General features: G+C 40.7%; 2 non-coding genes across 2 annotated transcripts; both read right to left on the reverse strand.

Annotated features, from left to right (window-relative positions):
* Nucleotides 1-9,797: 9,797 nt before the first annotated feature.
* Nucleotides 9,798-9,869, reverse strand: trnam-cau. Its single transcript has one exon. It is a non-coding gene; the product is annotated as a tRNA-Met (tRNA).
* Nucleotides 9,870-9,875: 6 nt separating this feature from the next.
* Nucleotides 9,876-9,948, reverse strand: trnar-ucu. The gene has a single exon. It is a non-coding gene; the product is annotated as a tRNA-Arg (tRNA).
* Nucleotides 9,949-22,166: the final 12,218 nt, after the last annotated feature.

Here is a 22,166-nt window from a genome sequence, read left to right on the forward strand (position 1 = left end):
TGCGGTAATCCGTAAAATAAAAATAAAATAAAATAAAATAAAATAAAATAAAATAAAATAAAATAAAATAAAATAAAATAAAATAAAAAAATAAAATAAAATAAAATAAAATAAAATAAAAAAAAAAATAAAATAAAATAAAATAAAATAAAATAAAATAAAATAAAAAAATAAAATAAAATAAAATAAAATAAAATAAAATAAAAATTTCTTCTGTTTAAAAATTTCAAAGGTCGTGACCTGTCTGCCCCTCACTGGTCCCGCCTCTTCACTCTGTCCGCTTTAAAAAAAACAACAAAAAACAACGTTATTAGAAGTGTAAATTCTAAAACCAGGACTTTGTTTTAGTTTCTTTGTAGCCCTTTTCTGTTTAAAACAATGTCCTGATTTTATGTATGTAGATGAATGTTGCTGGTGTCTTTACAGTTTCCAATTTTAGAAGAATTACCCCTGAAAATATGGCATAATATACATCCCCACCAAGAATTAGATGCTGATGGTATGAGTGAGGCATATGTAATTTTAGCAAAGCGAACAAAGTGTAGACCTCAAAACTGTGCCAAACAAATAAGAAATTTAGCTCAGTAGTTTGTATTTCAGGATGTAAAATTGACATCATTTGAAGATGATTATCAGCTGTTTGTGTATATATGTATAAAAAGGGCGGTCTTTATTCTTCAAGCTCGGGTCCTCTACTAGAGGCCTGGGAGCTTGAGGGTCCTGTGCTTTATCTTTGCTGTTCCTAAGACTGCGCTCTTCTGGACAGAGATCTCAGATGTTGTTCCTGGGATCTGCTGGAGCCACTCGCCCAGTTTTGAGGTCACTGCACCGAGTGCTTCGATTACCACTGGGACAACTGTTCACTTCACCCTCCACATCTTCTCGAGCTCTTTTCTCAGTCATTGGTACTTCTCCAGCTTCTCATGTTCCTTCTTCCTGATGTTGCTGTCACTCGGTATAGCTACATCTATCACTGTGGCTGTCTGCTGCTCCACCACTACTATGTCTGGTTAGTTAGCCATCATCAGTTTGTCTGTCTGCATCTGGAAGACCAATAGGATCATTGTCATTCTTGACCACCCTGGGGGGGCATATCACATTTTTAACTCAGGATTTCCATGCCATACTCAGGACAGACATTCCTCTCTGCTGTCAGTCCAGCTCGATGTACTCCGATGTACTCATGGATGTTTGTTGTCTCATCCTAGACAGTGGTTCTGACACTCACTAGCCCCTGGGCTCCTTCCTTCCGCTTAGCATACAGTCTCATGTTACTGGAGTTGGGGTGAAACCCTCCATGCATGATGTGGAGGTTCCTGGTCTTGATGTTAGTGGCTTCCATCTCCTCTTTTGTCCAGCTTATTATTCCAGCAGGGTATCTGATCACTGGCAGGGCGTAGGTGTTGATTGCCCAGATGTTGTTCTTCCCATTCAGCTGACTGATCAGGACTTGCCTTACTTTCTGCTTCTGGTGTTTACGGCTTTCTTAGTGACGTCTTCAGGGTTTCCCTTTGCCTGTGGGATTGGCAGGTACTTGTAGCTGTCCTCAAAGTCTGCAGTGTCGCCTTCTGATTGACAGCTATCGCAAACGCTTGACTGCAGTTCTTCATGCCAAGGACGTTTTCACACAGTCTTAGTTTGGACAGCTTTTCCTCCTATCTATCATTTTAGTTTCTTGGAGATAAAGATATGGTAGATGAGGTTGTTGTTACCAGTAATGTTGATGAAATATTGTAATCATAGATTGGTAAACCTTTCCTTTGCAGTTCCTTAATTATTAAGTAATATGCAATGATGATCCCCCCCACTCTGTGTGCTTCTTCCTCGTCTGTGTAGGAAACAGGTAGCGTATTAGAGGCGGGGCCTAAGAGAAAACAAATCTGTTACCACTGGGCTAATTGTTTAAAATGGGCCTGGTCGCTAACATATTCACTGTTTTCCCCAGCAGGAGATGGTGTTTTTTTCTTGTAACCATTTAGTTGCTGTGTATTTCTATTTAGCTTAAACTGCATTATCTGTGTGGTCTCCCAGTTTTGTCTTTAGTAGGATACAGCAAGGTAAAAATAGGTGTGCAGGTAATTACAAAGAAAATACAGCTCAAATACTAAGAAAACCTCCGGCATCAACTCAACCTTGTTGTTGTGACTCTTTTAGGTTGGTTCATTCAGTGTACTTCCTCAGAAAGTATCCAACAATTCTTAGAAACACCTTTCCTATTACTTATTAGTTCGTGTTATGATTATCCAAAGTTTATGTTGGTAGCAGCTCAAGTTTAACTGTGCATACTCAGAAAATATTTCCCTGTTTTATATATCATTTTTATGGCTGTACCCCAACTTTAAAGTGTTTATTTCATTAACAGGAATATGAAAACAACATCTGGTGAAAAAAAAAAGTACATCTTCTTGCAGGTGTTTTTACAATTTACTCATTCAGTAAGCTAGAACTTTACTGAAAAAAAAAGTCCTGTGTTTGTGCCTGTGGTACCATGGTACCACGTTCTTACCGCACACTTTGTTTTTGTACCAGATAAATCTTGACATGTGTGCTGGTGAAGTAAAAGAAAAAGCTTTTTAAAGCATAACAAAAAGCAAAAGAAGAGCATGAACAGGATAATCCAAGCTGCATGACAGCAAAACCACAGAGCTGCATAATCTGCCTGAACTGACAAACGAGGCGAATTAAAAAAGGAAAAAAATAAGAAGAAAGGGAAAAAAAGGGTACATTCCAGCAAGAGCAGAACATTTTAAAACAATTATAAAGGCCACTTCTACTACACCACTTTCTAAACTCTCTCTTGAGCAGCGGCCCGTATCCCGGCCTAAAAGTCACACCTCACTGAAAGCTCGTGTTTTGCAGGGCGAGCATGCCAGCCACATGGTGCAGCTACAAGTCTGCAGGGATCTGGCACTCTGGAGCAATCCCTGCTGAGTTTTTGGGGGGTGTTATAAATTAACAGCAGCCACTGACACAACCTTAAACTCTAAACTTGTTTGTGCACAGGTTAAAAAATGACAAACTTGGCTTCACCTCTTTTAGCACGGTGAAAATTTGTTTCTATATTTAAACTTAATGGTTCAGAGTTTGACGCCATGTATCTGCCGCCGGTTTTGTTTTTTGGATCCAGGTCACACGTCTATCGGGCGACCTCCATGACCCCCGCAGAGCCGGTGGATGTTGCACGTGTTCCTCAACTCCATGTGAACGCCATGTGCCAAATGGAGAGCTGTGCTGTCAGCGTCAAGCAACAGGATTTAAAACGGCAGATCTGCACGAGTTATCAGAAATAACACAATAATGATTAAAAAAAAAAGCTCAGCCAGAGCTTGCCAAATGTGCTGGCACGGCTACATGTAAAGCAGATTGTTTTGCATATGCGGTGCAGCCGGAGCAGAGATGGATTAACACAACATTATATGACGCACAAGTTTGTAGATGAACTTCATACGTTGAGATGAAAACAAAGTTTCCCACAGGGAGTGCTGGCTGATGGTTTTCATGTGCATCGCATACAGCAGCGTGTGGTGAACCACAGCCTTTCTGCTGTGACTGCTGAGCAGCAGGTGGTCTTACTGGTCTTAGTTTTCGTTTGAAATGATTGCACTTTATATCTGGTCCTTTACTGAGTTTACTCTTCTACAGTCCACCCCATGATTCAGTAGCTCGTAGAACCACCTTGAGAAGAAATAACGAGCAGTAATGGTTTTCTGTATGACTTTATCAGTCTCCCACATTGTTGCGGAGGAGTTTTGTCCCACTCTTCTTTACAACATTGTTTCAGTTCATTGAGGTTTATTCACAGCTCTCTTAAGGTCCCACCACAGCCTTTCAGTCAGGTTGAGGTCTGGACTTTGACCGGACCTTTGCAAAGACTCCTGATTAGGTCAAGCTTCATCTGTCAGACAGATGGCCTCACATTGACTCTACAATACTTTGGTATATGAAAGAGTTCATGCTCAACTCAATGACTGCAAGGTGTCCAGGTCATGTGGCTGCAAAACAAGTCTTGTAGTTTATTCAGATGCAACTTTGCAAACCTAAAATGTGTTGCTATGTTCTACAACGATGGGGACTTTGATGGTTTGGCCATGTGTGCCGAATGAACAGAAACCGGATACCGTCAAAGCTCCTATGGCGCAAAAGACCAGCTCAATGAAAGGTGCAACGCTCCTTGAAAAAAGTGGAGAAACCACATCAACGAAAATATAGAGAAAATTTGATTGACCATCGAGGAAGCCTGCACCATAACCACTGATTACAAATGGAAGCAAATCACAAAGAAGTCCCGAACCCATTGTGACCTACAGCAGCTTATTGACTCCAAGGACACACTCCTGTTCCTACTGCCAACTGATGGAAAAAAGCGGAAGAAGAGAGAAGCTGTTCCAAGTCAAACTTATTCAGTCTTTTTCCAATTGTACTGTCATGAATTTTGACTTTTAACGTGCTAACTGAGGCCTGTAGAGTTGCACATGTAGTTCTCGGGTGTTTTCTCAGTTTCTCTGAGCATTGCACAGTCTGACCTTGGAGTGAATTTGCTAGGATGTCCACTCCTGGGAAGATTGGCAACTGTCTTAAATTTTTTCAAAAGGTGAATAAATCTCTCTCACTTCAGAATGATGGACTTTAAATTGTGTGGAAATGTCCAGTTGCTTTTCTAAGGTCATTGCTGATATCTTTCCTCCTTGGTGTTAACTGAAACCTGAATGCTCCAAACCCACAAATTTCCCAAACCTCTGCTTTTAAAGAGGTGCCCACACTTGACGATCAATTAATCAAGTGTATTTGATTAGTTGGTTGCTACTTACCCTCTTAATCCCTGGTGGAAGCGATGAGGGTGGACAGCATCAGTCCTGTGAAAAGCCTTTTTTCCCCATGAGTGTATGTGCGAATACTTCCTCTCAATTTCTGTAAACATGAGACTTTATATATATAAAAAAAACTGGCTTCTGTTTTCGACTTCTTCTCGTCCTATATCATTGCTGATGTAGGGTTACTATCTGAGTGGCAACACCTATTATTTAGGAGAATACTGCAGTGGATACCTGCACCTTAATGGTGAACATAAATAAATAAAAGTGGCTGTATGATGACGTTACCAGCGGGTATACTGGAGTCTTCATCCGGCACAGCAAGCAATCTCAGTGCCATTCCGTATCATATCTCGTATCATGCCTCTGCAGACCGCTTTGCAACCCACCTCCACCTAGCTCCTCTGCATGCCATTTCTAACTTAATCAATTAGATATCTGTTATCCATTGATGCCCGTATCCTTTATTCCTTGTTGTATTTTCAAATCTGAAATGCAACATTTCTAATTAAGCTTTAATTTAGTCTAGCCAGATAATCCCATTTGTTGTTGCCCGAAGAAAATCCCAAAGAGGAAGAGTTCGGGCAAGACAATAGAAGCTGGTGTCTCGGTTCATGTAAACACTTTGGAGGTAGCACTACAGTACAAAAACTTACCCCAGGTGCTGGTCACACCTTCATGTATGAAAACCCTTCATTATCCTACATATTTATCATCAAAAATGAGACAAAATGCTTCCTTTTCTAATCACACCTGCAGTAATTTTGGTCCTGTCTCCTCTGTGTGTTTGTGTTTGTGTGTTTTCAGTACAGTAATATGCTGTGTTTACAGATCAATGCTGTGTGTCTTCACTTAGATTACTTTGATAGAGTTGGAACAGGAACAAGGGGAGATTAATCAAAGTGAAGGGGCACCGACTCCCGGCCCGTGCCAGTCGATATGGCCGCATGGTTAATTTGCCCGGAGGAGGGCTGTCGTCAGGCAGATGATAAACAGTGTTTGCCCCATTTTTTCGCCACGAGCGTGCTCCTGCTCACCAAGAAAAATAGTTTCGACCTGTGGTCTCTAATTCACAGTGGGGCGTGAGAGGTGGGACATTAATCATCCTTCTGCTGTGGCCTGCCTTTGACAAGCGAGCCACCGTGGGTGGATTGGGTGGAGATATTCGTTTGGTGAGCTCACAGTGGACTCAGGTAAACCATGCAATGGGCTGAAACGTGCAGAAAGAGAATGTATCATTTTCACTTTGTTAATAATAATAATAATAAAAAAACATTAACAGTTGGTGTGAAAACAGCAAATCCGCCCTGAAACTAAAGCAAAAGGATTTAATTTAGGGAACCTTATGGGCTTCAGTTGTCATGCATGGCAACTCAGCGCCAGGCATTAGAGTGCTGGCTGTCTTCCAGCTCCTCCATATGGACAACAGGGATTCCAGCACCGTCTTGAAAAGGAAACGCCACAATAGGCGACACTGACCTCCTCTCAATTTGCCCGATCCCCCAGATTGAGTGACATCCTTTTAATTGTAGAGCTAAAACAGCGATGGAGCAAGAAATAATGGAGGATATCACACTGTGGAGCTTTGCCAAGTCCGCTTCTTCCTCCCCCCCGCTTTTCCTTCTTTCCTAAGGATGGAGTGCTGGAGAATCGAGAGCTTATAATACCAGCCAGTTGAGGCTTTGCTCCAGTCATCATTTCCATGCTGCTTTACGCTGATTCCCTAATATCCTTAGCGCCTTGCGTAGGGATAAGCCCATCGTGCCGAAACATGGCTGTCATGCCTATAAACCGTTCACGGCTCTAAAGAATCCATTATGGCTGCTCCACAAACACGGGGACTCAAAGGGCCACTTTGCTCAAGCTCATTTATTCTTTTAAGGCGTATTTATTTACCCCTAGTGCTGCTGGTGGAGGGGGATCTCCAGTACACCACAATACATCACAGCAGGCTGTATTTAAGTGTAAGTGGTCATTTACACCATGAGTCGCACATATTAGCCTTAATGTATTGAGCCTATAATGCACACGCTTATCCTGCGATGCACAAACCATAGGATAGACACATGTTATGATGTGTATGTGCTGGCAATGGGCAAAAAGAGGAAATGGGCAGATCATTTATTTCAAATGCAGCTCAGTCAGGGGGTCCATTTTTTCTATGGAAAAGTTTTTTTTGGGGGGGGGGTGTCAACATTTGTGGTTATTGTCGCAAAATTTTGACTTACTAGCCAAAACTCTGACAGAAAATAGGTTATAAAAATATAAATATACATTTAAATCTATTTCCTTTACATTTTTTTTATTACTTAATTAAAATTTAAAAGGTTTAAATATAAAAATAAAATTGATAAAACATCTTGAAAACTTGAGATATTAACCCTTTTAATTTTGGGAAGCGTTGGGAAAAAAGTGACTTTCCTTTGCGTTCAGAAAATGAACAAAACGTATTTAACTTAATTTGTAATTTGATTACATGGAAGTTTTCTGTGTAATCATGTTACATATGCGCAAGAGTTATTGTAATTTAGTATTTTATTTTTATTTCATTTTGACTTTTTGTATTTAATTCGGTTTAGCTGCGGTTAGTTTCCAGTGGATTTTCTTATTTCACCTTAGTTGTTACTGTTTTCAAATCTTTTATTAGTTTCAGTGTTAGCTTTAGTGTTTTTAATTATTATTTTAATTATTATCTTTAATTATAATGTGGAGGGCCTATCTCAGAGGCAGGATCTGGGAAAATCAGTACAGGTAGTAAAATAAAAACACAGAACTTCTTGAACGTCATTGACTCAAGTTTGTGATCCAAAATCTCAATAAACACGCCTGCGTCAACAGGCCAAAATGAACAAAAACTGAAATTAAAGATATTTTCTCTCTGTTTTTTGTTCAAAATGTTTTTTTTACATCTATTTTCAGTTTAGTTTTAGTTAAAGAAAAAAACAGTGCAAGCTGTAAAACATTAAATGTAATGGAAACTGATCAAAATGAGATTAACTTTACTGGTAGGCATTCAGTTTATCCCAAGCATATTTTCCTTAAAGGTCATTTTTTAAAATAAATAAACCTTTGATTTTATTCAGTTAAGATGCATTTGACTCAAAATGACTGCTTCATGTTCATGAAGGCAAAGAATAATTTGTAAGGCAGCACTGATGTTGGTCCGATTCTGCAAGTGGCATCGCTGCCACTGTGCAAAACTCAACACTTTTAGTGAAAAGCATTAACTTTCACTGAACCACCGAAAGGAACAAGAAGCACTCTGAGAGTGCAAACCTACACCAAGGCAGCTATATACATATATGTATAGTACGTTTGTAGTAAAAACAAGTGCAAAATGTAGGCTCTTGTTATTTGCCCTGTTGAACCCCTTTTAATATACTTTATTTAATATACTTTTTTTTTTAGTTATGTGGGTAAATTTCAAGTTTATTTTGTTTAAAAATTTCAAATTGTTATTCAGTTGAGTTTAATTTCATGTATATAGCACCAAATCACAAGAACAGCCACCTCAAGGTGCTTTATACTGTAAGGTAAAGACCCTTCAATAATAGAGAGATGATCGCTTACCAGTAAGCACTTTGGTGACAGTGGGAAGGAAAAACACCTTTTTAACAGGAAGAAACCTCCAGCAGATCGTCAGCAACATAACAAAGGCAAAAATAAAGTAATGTGATATTTAGAAGCTCTATATATTATACTATATGTCTGTATGCTGTCAATGCAAACAATGGCAGAGTCAAATAGCTCTTTATGACATTAGTATCACTTTCACCTTCAGATCAATATATTGAGCTTGAACCAGAGGTCAGAGGTTGAATTTTAAGGCTTTTTGTCTTTTTTTTGCATTCAAATGTCCTGGTCACATAAAATTTTATATTTTACTGTTTGCGATCTAGGAGTACTTCCAGCTTACCCCACAGCTGCACTGCTGTGTGGTTTCACCAGATCAGGCACAGCTGTCTACATTACTGCAAAACTGAAATTATTGATGACTTTCTGTGGAACCAGCGTGCCAGATTAATCCGTTTGGCCCACGTGTTTGATTCCCCCAGGCTAACGTGTGCATAGCCTTAAAGCCTTAACGCCAAAACTGATATACAAATGTGGTTCAGTTCAGGGGGAAACCGGGAGCAGAAATATTAGTTTTAGCTACTTTCATAGATTTCTTTAATGCAGAATCTTATTCATCAGCTGCAAAGCCTCTCCTGCTCTCTTCTGAGCCGAAGCTCTGATATTGGAACAGTTGAATAAACTGTGAGATGCTGTTTTTCTGAGTTTAGAGGGGTTGCTGCTAGTTTGCAAATTTTAAGAAAATGATGCCTGTGCTTCTTTTTTTTGTCTGTATGCCTCAGATACATAGTTGAGATGAGTATCATTCCTATAAAGCAATCATCCCAACCACAGACATGTGTGACACGTGTTGAGCGTGCAGAAAGTCTTGAACATGAGCACAAATCGCACTGAAACAGATCTGAGCCCCGTCCTGATAAATCTGTTGTAAACACCGAAGCATGTTACTTCCTCAAACGGGCTCGGTATCAGGCAGCGCTGCCAGATACTTACAGGACTCTCAAGCGAAGTGTGGAGCCAAGCGAACAGCAACAGACACGAGAGACACTCATATTTGTGTTTGTGTCGATTCAGCAGGGATAACTTTAAACGAGAAGAGCTGAGAATAATTCCTTGAACTCATTGTGTTATTTTTCAGCACATGTTTCTTCATTTTGTGTTTTTTTTATATATCAAACAGATTTTGAACAGTCACCAGATCTCAGTCCAACAGCACACCTTTGGGATGAGGTGGAACAGGAGATTATAATTGTGGATGTGCAGCCGACAAATCAGTAGCAACTGTGTGATACAGTCATGTCAACAAAATCTTTGAGGAATGTTTCCAGCACCTTGTTGAATCTGTGCCATGAAGATTTAAAGACTTGAGTGCAAACAGGAACAGTTTCCAATCCAGCCTCTGTCTAAAAGTCCTAGCAGAGGATGGTTTCGATCCATCGACCTCTGGGTTATGGGCCCAGCACGCTTCCACTGCGCCACTCTGCTGGAAATCACCCCAGGTGGGACTCGAACCCACAATCCCTGGCTTAGAAGGCCAGTGCCTTATCCATTAGGCCACTGGGGCTGCACATAGTGGACATGCTCCATATTGTTTATGGTAAAGCTGGTTCATTGTGAACAACAGAATGGAGAAAATGTTCATTCAGCTCGTGAGCTGTGCTCTGAGCTCCACTTTGCTTGGATGGTGTTTGTGTTGCTTGTGGAGGCTCATGAAACCACATGAGGACCAGAGACTAACTTAGATCTGGATCACTGGGTCTAGTTACATTAAACATTAAGTATTTAATGAGTCTTGAAAGCATCTTTCTGAATTCATACCACAAACAAGTAAGAAAGCTCTGAAGACAAAAGGTAATTCAGCCCTTTACTATCAAGGTGCACCTAATAAAGTGTCCAGTGAGTGTATTTTCCTATCTCTAGTCCATTTATATTCCTGTCTGTTGAGTCCTCACTCCCAGTTGGCTTACTTCGTTTCCCATTTACACCACTATCACTCCAATTTATTCCAGTTTCTCCATGCCCATTTCTATTTCAAATCCCACTACTGTTCCTATTCCCATTTCCAGCTCCTCTATCAATTTCTTTTTCCATTCTCAGGCCCGTCTTCCTAGCACTTGGTTATTAATAACGTCATACTGTTTAAAATGTGTAAATGTACTATATTAAAGAAAATGAACAACCTTTCCACCCTGCAACATTTAAAAACTGTTACTTTAACCAACAGTGAATACACACAGAGACTAAAACACAGAGTGTACTATGTAGTGTCAGCCTAACACCCACAGTGTGGGGTAAAGCAAGTTATATGCTATGGTTCAGAGCTCTGACAGGAATTACTTATCCTTCTTCTTACACACACACACACACACACACACACACACACACACACACACACACACACACTGATTCAGAGATTATCAACGAGTATGGCCATTGAGTGGAAATTAATTTGCCACTGGTAATGGATAGAGACATTTTGCTGAGATGCGTAAAAACAGCTGAACTGCCAGCGATTACCTGCTGGAATCAGCCTTCATCAATATCAGGATAATTACAAAGCACTTCTGGCAGTGCGTGAAATGAATGGAGCGTGCAACAGATTGGGCGGTGGCCATAGATGTCTGCAGATATTAGGCTTCCTCCTCAGAGTGGCTCCGCAAGGGGTTGAAAGCTACCTGAACAGACTGGAGCTGCTGCTGCTGCACCAGCAGCTTCAGGAGGCGGAGAACCGAGTGTAACAGAAAAGCACGTTCGGGAGGAGACTGAAGAAGAGAGCAGAATTAGAATGAAATAATAAACACTAAGTCCACCCCATGATTCAGTAGCTTGCAGAACCACCTTCAGCAGCAATGTTGAAGTCAGTTTTATTTTTCGCCCGTTCTGTTGTAGATTTGCTGCTTTGCTTAGAATCATTGTCCTGCTGCATGACCCAGTTTGGTCCAAGCTTTCAGACAGATTTCCTCAAATCTGACTCTAAAATACTTTGGTATACAGAGGAGTTCATGGCTGACTCAGTGGCTGTAAGATGTCCAGGTCCTGTGGCTGCAAAGTAAGCCCAAATCATCACCCCTCCACCACTGCGCTGACAGCTCGTGTGAGGTGTTTGGTTTTGTGCATTATGACCAGACATGTCCACTTTGGTCTCGTCTGTCCAAAGGACATTGTTCCAGAAGTCTTGTGGTTTGTTTAGATGTTACTTTGCAAACCTAAGCTGTGCTGCAGTGCTCATTTCAAAGAGAAGAAGCTTTTTCTTGGAAAAACTTCTGAACAAGTAATACGTGTTCAGTGTTTTTCTAATTGTGCTGTCATGAACTTTAGCATTTAACACGCTAACTGAGGCCTGTTCTTTTTATAAAACTCTATTCATATTTTATAAAGATTTTGTGTGGAGTTTTGTGTGGAGACAGTGTGGAGTTTGCCAGATGTGAGATGCTGAAATTCAAACCCACAGAAAAATGGTCTAAGACTGAAAGTTATTTCTTGAAACTGCAAATGCGAGTTGTCAAAATAAGGGCATGGTAATCCTTCCACAGCTTTTGACCCCATCGAATCTGCTTTTTTGAGCAGAAATGCCAGAAAAATTTTCCATTTTTAAGCACTTAAAAGTAGAGGTAGAACGGGGTTGATTTTCGCGCTTTTTAACCTTTGCATGAATTGCTGATCATTGAAACATCTTTCAATAACCATTAATTCATTAATTCAAGCTTAAGGTGCATTAAGATGCTTTTGCTCAATGGGTTTTAGTAAAAACGGTTATCTTAAAAAATAATGTAAAACTTTTTATTTTCTCAGATAGAGCTATCACTAAATGAACACCACCTAATGGCCCTTATAAGGAGTTCGCTCCTATTGAAAGTATTTAATTATGAGATGAGCTCCTTTTTTGATAAACCATAAATAACATCCATGTGTAGCAAATGAACACATCTTTAGTGGTCTTGTTTCTGATTCTAGGTGGTAATAATTAATTGTCTAAACCCTGAGAGACTTCATGCTTTTATTCTCCTCAAGCTTTCAGAAGCAAATGTCTTCAGATTAGGGCCAAACAGCAGCATTTTACAGTGTCTATGCTTCTCAAACTCTATGTGGTATCCCCCATTTCAGAAGCCAGAGAAGGTCCAACTCCATGTCATTTTTATTGACCATTATAAGGAATACAAGGCTCCAACTCTTGTTTGTGTAGTGCTGGTGCTTACTCTAGAACTGGTTTCACGCCATTTCCACTTTAAAAAAATGTCTCTGGTGTCTGGACCAAAAGGCTGGGAAGAGCACTCTGGAGCCGGAGCTGGACTCCCTGATGCCATTGGCTATGGGAGAGGCTACTGCAAGAAATTCACCAGTGATTGATCTTCTTCCTAGAGAAATTACTGCAACTTTCTGCTGGCAATGCTACTTAACAATTGGTTCTCAAATCCTTCAAAATAGCCTGGCTCCAAAAAGGCCCTGAGGCAGAACTGGCTACACACCAGCCATGATGGTGGAAAAATGGGTGGGCCCAAAGCTGGAGCCGATGATGTTCAAATTCAGTCAAAAATGATTTCTTTGCACTGACATGACCCCAGTTTCTACAAAGCAACACTGTCTGACGTTCGAGCTTCGCTGGAAGACAAAGATCGGTAAGGCGGTTTGAGTCGGTCGGCAAGGAGAGGGTTGGAGGGGGATGAAGGGGTGTCAAGGGTGTCAATCCCTGTCTTTCCCAGACTTCACTTCCATTTCTCACATGGAACCACTTTGGGTGCCCCCCTCTCCTCTTGGCCTCTCCTTTCTGTCCTCTCAGACAGCGAGCAGGAGGCAGTATTGGGTTACCTCTACAGCTGAAGGGTTACTTCAGTCCATCGCTGGGATGAAAAGATGACTATTTTTCCTGCCCTTCTTCCATCCGACTCTTTTTTCAGGTGAGAGACTCGAGGAGGAAGGAAACTATTAGACAAGGGGTGAAGCGGGGCCTGGAGACGCAGCTGCCAGCCTCCTCAGCCCCAGCCTGGTGGGAAGGAAGAGGATCTGGATCTAGAAACCCGAGATCTCTCATAATGTCTGGGAATGACCTAAGAAAAACTTCCGCTGCCCCTCCGCCATCCTCATCCTCGTCCGGTTGCATCCTATAACGGTTTCCTCCAAAGGCTTGCATGCACAAGTGTGTGAAAGCCTGAGAACACAGGGGTCGTACCACATATAAGATCATGAATGGTGGTGTCTTTGACCTTTTCAAAGTTATGCTTTGGCTAGGCACACCTCTTCAGGCTTCCAAAGACTGATCGAAACCAGGCCTCCGGTCAGGAGCAGATTTGCATATTTGGGAGAATTTTTCAAATGCCGGGTCTGATCAGAAGAGTCGAGGGGAAATTCCAGCTTTAGCAGTAATGTTTTCACTTTGCTTCATCTGGACGGACGCTTTGTGCGAGTCCCACATCAATCACCGCCTTACTGTTAGAGAGAGGCAGAGCTTTGGGTGGAAAATAAGGCAAAGGAAATGGAGGCCGTGCAGCTTCGTCTGCAATTTGTTACTTACAAGGGTATCTTCTCTCTGTGCTTCTTTAAAACAGTAACAGTGGCGTAAACAGGCATCATTTCCCCCCCGCATGACGTCCCAGTGGATGTGTTAAACCTCCCCAGCTGACAAATTGTCAGAGTGACTCGACTGAAGAACTGATTGCTAGGTTAATATATGCCATTGATCTCTTCATTGATCATTTGTCCCCTGCTAATGACTGTGACTGGACTGATTTTAAATAATACGTCTCGCTTGTAACCCGACATCAGAGAAGGAGGGATAAGGATCGGAGTATGACCGTTTCTCGGGGAAGGAAACCGCTGCGAAAAATCAGCTTGAAAGGCCAGAGGAAATTGAGACAATATTAAAAAGAAAAGGTTCAATCTGTAAGCTTTTTTTCCCTGCTGATCAGAAGGGCTGCGGACTACCGCTGGGCTCCTTAACATCTGGTCGGGCAATTTACCCCGCTCTGACGACTGGAAAGGTTAAATCACTAAAATCTAATATTTGCCTGGAGGGGGTCAAGGCACTGCAATTACAAGGTACAATCGGCAGGGCTAATCAGCTAGTAGCGCGCACCAGGGGCTCGGCTGGGCAAATAAGCCCTGATCAGAAGCGCCTTGCTCTGCCTCTCCTGTTTACTTATTAAACCCCGTTCTCATGTTCAAGGGCCCCACTGCAGCCTCTGGCCCCACACACCCCAAGGCACAGGGGAGTAAATTTAGCTTTTTAAATGGGACCGCACCACTTGGCGAGAAAGCAGCCCCCCGTGTTAATCAGTATCTGTGGCCTTTGTTGCGAAATGATCTCACATTACTTTTCTCCAATCTGGCAGGCATTAACACCTTGGGAAGGAATGGGATAGGTAGGGATTTGTACCCTGAGGAGGAACTGCAGACAGATGTGTGTGTGTGTGTGTGTGCGAGGACACCGATGAAGGCCCATGTCTCAGAAGGATGTGTGTTGTTCCACAGTGCTGTTTACATGATTGCTCTTTGACACACATTTCCTAATTGACTGAGTATCAAGTGCAGGATTAGTGTATAATATATCAGAACTGTCTGGTGCACACAACACTTTTGAACAAGGCTCGGGGAACAATTACTGGTAATTAAATATGTGCCAGTTACTGGAAAAGATAATTATGTCCTTGGTGTATAACACCAATTAATTACTTTTATTTCAGCGAGCAAAGCTTTTAAACGGCAGCGGAAGCCATTCGAATGGCGTTTGAGTGCAGGCAACCTCCGTGTTTGCTGATTGCTAAAGTCGTGTTGCGACGCGCCAGAGGTAGAGCGCACGTGAAGTCTTTAAATCGGGTTTTTCACTTTTCTCCTGCAAGCTCACGTCGACTGGAAGGACGGAGAGGATGCAGACGTCGTGGTGGTCGTGAAACTGCCATGAAAAATTGACAGTAGCACTTTGGCATTAGCTGCAAACAAGCTCTGCCAAAGCTACACTATACAAATATATTTTTACCCCTCTCCTCTCCCTCGTTAGGCATTAAACACTGACATAATGAAAAAGAGACTTCTCGAGGGAGGGCAGAGCTCAGCTCTCTCTTGCTAAGAGGATTGGTCAGATTGGATATAGAGCCTGTGTGGAATCGCAGGTGCTCTGCATATCCTCACACCTTCTTCAACGACACCTCTCCACACCGAGATAGGAGCGTTAGATTAGCCGTAAACCTCTCCTTCCCCAAAACTAACAGCTTTGAATTCAAGCATGTGTACGCCGCTCTTCTTCACATATCAAAGCGGGGCTTCGGGAGAGGTGAAAACCTACGGATTAGCAATGATCTCAGTTTGGGCGTCCGCCTTTTAATGTCTAACTTGGAAAAACCTGTGGCCGATCATTAGTAATCTATTAAATCCACGGCCTAGAAATGGTTACACTGCGAGCTCCTCTGAGCTCCTCTGGCTGATGCTACTTTTCCAACCGCCCCCCCATCGCCCCTCACTTTGGTTAATGAGATACAGAGTCAGATGGGCCAGGCGTGCTCTCTCTCTCTTTCTTCCTCGCTCTCTTTGGTCCCGCTGCACACACTACTGTAATTTTTATCTGTCAGCTTGAGTCCTGCACCAACAGCTTAATCCTCAAATAATCATTCAGTCAGGCGTGTGTGGCCCTGTAAATATTGTTGTGTGGATACAGGAGTACAACAAAATATGTGCTCCATCCAGCATGTGGGCATGTGCAGAGGAGTGTTTCTGAGTCTGTGAAGATGCTGTCAATGGTAGTATAGGTGAGTTTGTAGTATGTCACTGTTCCCTACTTGGATTTGTGTTGTGACGTATCAATAATTGATTCAAACAGTTCTGTTGGTTAAATACGGTGCCTCTGAAGTCCAAAACACAGCAACATTAGACAAAGACAACAACACAAACTCAAATTCAATTCAATATTATTTATATAGTGCCAAATCACAACAACAGCTGCCTCAAGGTGCTTTAGCTTGTAAGGTAAAGACCCAACAATGATACCAAGAAAACCCCAACAATCATATGACCCCTATGAGCAAGTGCTTTGGTGACAGGGGGAAGGAAAAACTCCCTTTAACAGGAAGAAACCTCCGGCATAACTGGACTCAGGGAGGGGCGGCCATCTGTTGTGACTGGTTTGGGGGTGATGGGAAGAAGACAGGCCAAAGACATGCTGTGGAAGAGGACCAGAGACTATTTGTAACTAATAATTCAATGCAGAGTGGTGTGTAAGCACACAGTGAGTGAAATAAAATGTAATATTTGACATTTTATGGCCACTTGTGCATTGCGTTGTGGGATTAATGCTTTACATCAACACTACATGTTTTTGTCTACATATCAAAGCTGTCTTGGAATTGAACCATCAACTCATTGTTGAGGCACACTAACAACTGCATATTTAACCATCTCAGTACTCTCACTTTACTTTGTTACAATAGGCACTGTAAGCAGAGCATACCTACTATACTGAGATCATTTAAATGACTTGCAGTTGTATATCTAACATCCTCATAAATCCTTTCTAACTGTATGAATGGAACAGAATGTACCTTTATCTGTTTAACCATAGAGGATATAACTCATGATGATGGTTTAATTTTTCAAAACCAGCTGTGCAAATAAGTCCAGAACACAATAGTTGTGTCACCTGACATGTCTGTGTGAATTTCTAAGACAAACATGCTGGAATATGTTGTTTTTTGACAATGGTTAGGGTTTGTGTTGAGGTACCTGTCAGACTAAATATGTGTAAATATGTTTTTTCTTTATGTTTTCACAGTTTATACCACTGGGATAACATATGGATGTTCTAATGAAAAACTAAGGCCAGTACCTGCTAACCAATTTTGCAGTTTTAAACAGCCTTGTGAAAAGATTAGCAACTAATCTAACAACTTAGAAGCTAAAATAGACTCCATTTTGTGAGACTCTATTGGGCCAAAACAGGTAGTGTTAACCTAGGATACTTTTGATATTGGGGGAAAAAATAGAGCTCCAGAGGAAACTTGGGAAAGCACAGAGTGAACATAAAAAATTCACCCAGAAGGTCTGGCATATAGATCTAGGGTTTAAATTCAGGACCCTCTCGCAGTCAATGAACTGTGCTAAAGTATTAGCAAATGGTAGAAGTGCAGCATTAAGACTTATCTAAAAGCAATAAATATAGCTAGCTAAAAGTAACAATTAAAATATCTAAAATATGTATCTAAATAGAACATGTAGCTATTATGTAGCTAAATATTTAAAATATGTAACTAATATGTTACTAAACACCAAATATTTAGCTAGTATGTAGCTAAATTTAAAAGAAATGGCAGAGAAAGAAAGCTACATTAGCTGTAATAATTAACCTAGCTAAGTATTTAAATATAAAACGTAACTAATATGTTATGCAATGCCAAAACATTTTACATTATAGAACTCGACTTAAGTAAGTTAAATATTCTCCTATTGGAGTCATAGTAGAAACATTCAGGGTTTGGGGGTTGCCTCCAAACATTAGTAAGAATGAAGGTTTATCAAACTAATCTAAAGACTGGAATATGATAGGTGGTGTCAGTGAAGGGATACTGGAGCTTGTTGGAGATCTAACTTGCTAATATATACCCATGTGAACACATATCTGTATGTTTCATACTGTAAACGATGGTGTCTATATGTTCCCAGAAGTGTTTGCATTAACAGGGACAAGACAATATCCTGCAAAGGTTTCATTTAGAGATATAAAGTAAGTGCCCACGAGGCAAACTGCACCTACAGCATTAGGATGGTGTGTGAGGGAGTGTGCGTGTGTGTGTGTGTGCTCTCTGGAGAGGCCCAGCGTGTGTCACGGCGGGCTCTGCTCCCCCTGGATCTAAGCAGTATTGACAAACCCATCAGAACTGGTGATGCATCTGGCTCCCTGCTCGCTCCCCTCCGCCCTTCCCTCCTGCCCTCAGTGGCGCTGTGGGGCTGCGTTGACATGCTGTCACCTTGGTAACTGCTGCCAGAGCGAGCGGGCCTGCTGGGATGGCTGACCCGAGCTGGCGGCCGGCCGGCGAGCTGCAGCAGGAGATGTCACCGGCGCACCCCTGAGGACCGACCGACCCCTGTCTCTGTCCCCTAGCCATCGATCCGTCTGGCTTGTAGATCCGTCACCGCCCTGTGACGCTCCCTGGGATAGGACACTGATAAAATCTAATGTGCAGGCCTATGGTGAGGAACATTATTGTACACTTATGTTCACATTTTTACATGTAGACACACTGAAACGGTCCCAAAGAGCTAAACCACATTCTGATCTTGGCTATCCTGATATCACACTAAACCCAAAATGTCCCCAGAATTACCTCCTCAAAGCCCAAACTACAAAAAACATCTGCCTCCAAATCCATGTCTATTTGAGAGAAGTCGTCCCCATGTGATGTTTGTCTGCTTGTAAGCAGAAAGTGTTTGGCGCGTCTTCGGAGAATCACTTCTTCTTCTCTGCTTTTTGAGGTTACCAAGTCATAACTTGGCACCTTCTGAATCCCCCTCTCTGTACTGTTGTTTTTTCAGAGCCAACATAAATAGAAGTTGTTGGCAGCAGGCTGTCAGTAGGCGTCCACAAAAGCTGTGAGTGCTTCAAAATGTTGACCAGCTTTTTGACACAAGATTTTAGAAGTAAACAAGCTCTTGCTGGGAGTCATAGGTCAGGCTGGGTTCACTAACTTTATGGATAGATGAAACACATGCCATGAGTATCTCAAAAGGTCCCCGCAAGAATATTACTCTGTTTTAAACTTTGCTCCCCTTTACTTTGTGTTAAATTTAGAGACTTTATACAACTCTTTGAAACACTAAGACACTTTAAAAGTAGGAATATTAATGATAATGCAAATGATAGGCTGGATCTGGAGAAGTAAGATTACCGGTTATAAAGATGATAAGGGTGAGAAAATAGAAGCCAAAGGGAATGTATACACGATTCAAATAGATCAGCTGCACCACTGATAAAAGTGATCAATGCCTGAAACACTTATACAAATGTTAACTAAATTTAACAGTTGATATAAAGTAGCTAGCCAAAATTGCGACTGTTTTGCAAAAAGTACAGCTCAAAGTCAAATTATTGATCAGTAACTAAAAATAATGAAATAAATAAAAAAAACTTGTTATAGAGCAGCTAACTTAAATTAATTAAGTATAGCTTCCAGGAGAAATATTATCCAGTAGCATGGCTCAACAAATTATTAGCAGATCATTAGCTAAATATAATGGGAAAAAAGTTAAAGTAGCTAGCTAAAATTATTTATAAAAACCCATAGCTATATGAATTTGCTTAATAATTAGTATTTAATTTGCTACCACTCCGAGTTAAGAGTTGAACTAGCTTGATAAAAGTGGTAAAACACTTTTAGCATGAAAGCTTAAAGTATGGATAGAATATAATATTCTGATGTTATTTTGCCAAAAATATAGCTAACTGTTCAATTTTAAGCTAACACTATGAACTGAGTCAAAGTAGCCAGATAAAACTATTGATAAGCATGTATTGACAAGTTTTGATATGCACTGATAAGCATAGACAGCTAAAAGTGTGTTTATAATATATATAAATTGATTTGCCAAAGAAATATGGCTAATAGTAACAGCTAAAATAGTAATATAAGTATGGATAAGTAACTAAACTTGTTAGCTAACCATAGAAACAAGATATTAGCTACAAAAAGGACTGATAAATGACAGACAAAGCAATGCATAACTGCTAAAATTGAATAGCGGATAAATGGATAAAATACTAAACTAGGTACAGAAAGCTATAAGTTAAGTAACTATAGACTAACTGGAAATAAGCTAAAAGTAGCCTAAATACACTTTAAACTCACTGGAACATTAAAGGCATGGAAGAGGCTTTTTGAGCCCCTGACAACATCTTTTCAACTGAGGGGGGTCTCTGAGATTAAAAAAAAAAAAAAAAAACACTGAAAAAACCAATACATTATGCAGTACTCAGATTACTGCATGGAATCAAAAATAAGTATTCAAGAAAGCCATTTCCTCCACTTTCACCAAACCTAAATAAAACTAAAAACTAACAGTGAACTAGACGCTTCTTCACAGAAAAGAACCACCACATTAATGATAACAGATCAACAGTGTAGCCTTAGCAGGAACAACAACACCACAAAGCAGCTTTTCCAAACGCATGTGCACCAACTGAAAAGCCAGCCTCAACCTCGTGTCACCCGAATCTACAGCAGGAGAAAATGTGAAAGATCACTAACTAGCTTCCTGGTTCCCATGGCTACAAATAAAGCAGGGTTGGCTGTCTTTTATGTGGGATCATGAGCACGGGTGGAGCATGTGTTTAACCGAGGATGCTGCAAAACAAGATCTCAATCCCCCCCCCCCCAAACTGCATCATAACTGAAAAAAGCTGCACAACACATGTCAACAGGAAACCCTTTGAGGTGGTGATAAAATTTTCAAAATAAGCATGAAAACAGCTACTAGTTTTTGGGAGATACAAACTGTGTGTAATTTGCAAAAAAATATTATATTTATCATATTTACCCAATAGTTTCTTAGAGCCACCGATAATACCCAAGTGCTGTAGTATAAATAAAGCCATAAGTAATATTCAGTAATGTTATTAATATTATTAAGTAATGTTTTTTAATTTAACCTTTATTTATACAGGTTAGACTGAGACTGTCTCATTTACAAGACAGACCTGTTTCACACAAACATATTAAAATTACAACAATTAAAAACGAGAAAGATAAAACAGCCAAAGCTGCCTAATGTTTAAACAATCATATCAAGACCAGGAACAAGTTCCCAGTGATGATACATCTATAGCTGAATCTGCAAGAAACAGATTGAACACCTTGTTTTCCTCTTAAAGCATCCACCACGTTCTCAACTTGTTTGTTTTGATTGCTCAGGAAGAAACATTAACTTGGATGGCCTAAACACTTGGAGACCGTACTCGTCTGGACAGCTACAAAGTGTACAAAAGTGTTGCAAAGGAGATTAGCCAATCAATGAACCAACGACATACCAAAGAGCTCTTTAGCTTCTTATTTAAGTGATGAAAAGCTGAAAATGTAGAGATTTTGACAGGTCGGTCTGATAAACACACGTCACATACTCCATCGGTGCTCAGTGATCGTAATGCCTAAATAATGATAATAAAAAAGCAATAAGAAGTTTAGCTTTAATTAATAAATAATGGATAGCATTGTATTTTTTATTTTATTTTTTAAATAAATGCACATTAAACCCATTTCCTGTATCTGCACGGCTAACTCTCCAGCCTGAAGTCCACAAAATGACACAAAGTGACTTAAAACCTTTGCAAACCTGCACACAGTCTCGAGCTAAACGAAAATGTCAGGTTTATTAATTAACTCTGATTAAGGATGTTGTTGATTCTGCTGGAGATAATGACAAGAGGAGCTGGGAAAATCAAACGTGGAGTCAGCCCGAGCGTCCACTGGGTGGCGCTGTAAGGTCAGGGAAGCCGGAGAGGAAAAGCTGTGGTTATAAGAAAAGAAAAAAAGAAAAGAGGGTGGGGGGACAGGAGGGGGAGGTGGGGTGTGTGGAGAAGATGTCTGGATTAGATTAGGCTTTGATTGTGGAAAAATACTCATGAAAACGTGAAGGAGTTGTTGTTTAAGTCACTTTAATGCGGGTAAATATGGAGGGAACTGACAGGTGAGCTGGTTTTATTCAAGCTTTTTTCCTTTTTTTAGTGTAGAAGAGATCCACGTTTGTGCTTGATGAGCTTAAAGGCGGATGAAGAAGGGTTAGAAGTCTAGTTTCAGTTTCTGGGCTTCTTCT

The sequence above is a fragment of the Oreochromis aureus genome, linkage group 23 (assembly GCF_013358895.1).
Source record: "Oreochromis aureus strain Israel breed Guangdong linkage group 23, ZZ_aureus, whole genome shotgun sequence".
Taxonomy (NCBI): domain Eukaryota; kingdom Metazoa; phylum Chordata; class Actinopteri; order Cichliformes; family Cichlidae; genus Oreochromis; species Oreochromis aureus.